Source organism: Protomyctophum parallelum, assembly GCF_964188405.1.
Source record: "Protomyctophum parallelum genome assembly, chromosome: 1".
NCBI lineage: Eukaryota > Metazoa > Chordata > Actinopteri > Myctophiformes > Myctophidae > Protomyctophum > Protomyctophum parallelum.
The window spans coordinates 10,071,131-10,074,343 of record NC_139697.1 but is presented as its reverse complement, the minus strand read 5'-3'; positions in this window follow the sequence as shown (position 1 = coordinate 10,074,343).

The following is a 3,213-nucleotide window of genomic DNA, read 5'->3' as shown; positions in this document are numbered from 1 at the left end:
CAAACAGATCTGTCTCAACATCAACACAGACAAAACTAAACTGATGAAATTAAACCCCAAATCTGCCCAACCCCTCAACAACAGACGGAGACTGTTGGGGCAGATATCCAGAGCAGGATCTCCAAGGCAAGGGGAGCATTTGCCATATTGAAGAGACCATATGGAGATCATCAAAGATTAACACAAAAACCAAGCTGAGGATTTTCAAGAGTAACGTCCTTGGGGTCCTACTGTATGGGGCAGAGTCATGGAAAGTGACTCAGGCCATTTGTCACAAGCTGGACATGTTACAAGATATGCCTTAAGGGCCTTTAGATGAATACTAAGGATATTCTGGCCCATGACAGTCTCCAACGAAGACCTTTACAGGAGCACAGGCTTGACCCCACTGTCAAGCTCAAAAGATGGATGTGGATAGGTCACGTGTGCAGAATGGACCCAAGTGCCATCCCAAGGATAGAAGAAGAGAAACCGAGGCCGACCCAAAGAGAACCCGGAGAAGATCTGTGAAGAAGGAGATGAAAGAACTCGGATGTCTAGAGTGCAGCACTGGGCAGTAGACAGACAGCATTAGCGTTCATTGGTGAAGACATAACTTATGAAGAGGATGAAGTAAGAAAGTATAAGTACTTCCCATTTCGGCCGCCTTGGGATTGTTGGGAGTTGGGACAGCTGTACGGTCGGTTGGGATATTTTGTTTGAACACCTTATATTTACAATGTCACCTGTTCATACATTTCTCTGAGAGAGTAATTATAATGTTTTCATTAATTCAGTGACTCCCTGCTTGGCACTCAGCATGAAGGGTTGTATTGGGGGTAAATCCCTGGGAGTCTGCGACATACAAGCGTCATGTCCAGGGGGTGTACTTGTACATCAAGGCTTACTAATAAAGTAATATGGATGGTGAATATCTCTGCTAATAATGACATACATTTTAACTGTCTCACTTTATCTGATAACTATAGTTACAGGCATTGAGGGTAAATACATGCATCAATGTAAAATCTGAATCCCCCCCACCGCCCCCCCTTTCCCCTCACTGTATATGTTTCTTTTCCCTTTTTTCTTCCTTTATAATGAATTCCTGTTCTGTTCTTTTATATAGAAGTGTCTATTTGAATTTAAGGGACTTCAAGACTCGTGGACGGGTCCGAACGTTTTTGACTGACTGACGCTTGAAAACATTCATTCAGTGAATTCATTGGTGGGTCTTGTTCAATTAGTAAAAAGCCGTTGTCCTTTTTTGTTTTCATTTTGAGTAACAAACAATAGCAGCCTATAGCTGTCCCCACTCCCCAACAGCCCCAGTGTAATTGCCCCATCTGTCCCAGGCCAGTCTCTGCATGTGTGCACAAAACCCACACAGAAAACCAACAGAATACAAAGTTGAGTTGACTTGAGTTTTATGAGGATACCAGATATCAGTTGATCTGTTTTCTTCCTGGAAATAAAAACGTCTGGGTTTCCAAGGCTAATCTGTTTAGGCTCCATACAACCACAAAAAATACTGCTCAGACTCCTCCTGTCTCTAATATTTTGTCAAATTGTCACACATCTACTTACTTACCTTCTTCAACTTTTGTCTCTCCGGATTATTGTGATATCAAGTGGCTACAAATTAAAAAGGAAGAAAATAACCACAACCTCTGACTCACATAAGCCATGTTAAAGGAGCGGGTGCACTGCAGATCAGTAGATAGAACATTACGTCACAGGGAAGTTGGCGTGGAAATGCTATAATTACTTTATTTTTGTTTTATGATTTAGCCCTACCCTCTGGGCCTCTAAACAACAAAGCAACAGTTACTTGAGTCGCTCTTCAAACCTTCAATAAAAGTTGACAAGATGTTGTGCTGCCTCTGTGGTAGTGTGGTTTGGTGAACTGCGCCATCTCTTGGACAAATAAAGCAACTGCAGTGCCATACTACAAGCTTTCATATTTGAAACAGAGACATTCACAACATATTTATTCGCAATTCATTAAAAAATAAAACCAAGTGCTTGCTGCTGTCTGTTTGTCTGCCTATATCCATCTTAAACATACTGTATTGTTTCTATGTATGTTTTCCATTTTATTCTAACATGTAGGCCCATTTATTTCTCCCCCCCCATCCTTTGCATAGAAGTGTATTGTCTTTAATTGTTCTGATGAATTGAAAATGGAGGACCCTTATGTAAACAAGTCTTAGTGCTTTTTTCTTTGGTTATATCCTGTATTAACAATCAATCAATAATAGCTAATGAATTTCTCAATATTCACTGTGGACTCATATACTTACCAACATTACTGTGGATAGCAACAAAAAGAGAATCAACCAGGTGCTCTATGGAGGTGCAATATAAGTTTAAAAGTAAAATAGACTGGTGCTTCAGATCAGTGGGACTGGAATACTAGAAAAAAGGTGGCGATCCGAGCACTCAAAACAGTTTAAAAATGAGGAGGGTGGATAAAAATCAAGGTACTTTATTTAGAAAAGTATATAAAAACCTTCCTCTCCTCATTTTTAAACTTTTTTTGAAGGCTCGGATCTGTATTACTGTGCACTTATATTCACACATTTTAATAAACCACTGTTAATACTGCGCGTGTACTGAGATTACTTTATATGTAGACCTGCTAAGAACTCATTCAACATGCTAATCTCATACTGTCCAAATGCTGAGGGCCAGGCAAGACTAGGTACTTCGAAGTTTCACAAATAGAAGATCTAAGCTCATAACGTATCTGGAATCGCAAGCTGTGAGCTTGTAGATTGGCTATTTTCAAGTAGACAAAGTAAAAAAAAAAAATCTAAATCTGAAAAACAATCTTAACTAAAGCGGTCTAAAGTACAATATATATTTTTACCTTGCTAATTGCAACTGCTGAATGCCTAAAATAATTGGATATTTACATGAGACCTTTGCTAGTCTGTGGAAAGTTTTCTAGTGATTCAAATCAAATATCTCTGCTTGTCAGACCCAATTCAATACACTTAAGGCTAGCTTTTGAAATAATAATGAACACAGAAGAAACCCATTTTAGTACCCGAGTGAAAATATTTGTATTTTGTCATTTAACAGACATAAGTCTAAGGTTTAGATAGACAAGGTACTTCAGACATTCAACACCATTACAAACAAGTCATACCATTTAGACTTTTAGAGCAATGATTCAGAACTGCTGAAACCCTTATTCCACAGAAATGTAAAAGGCTGAATATATATATA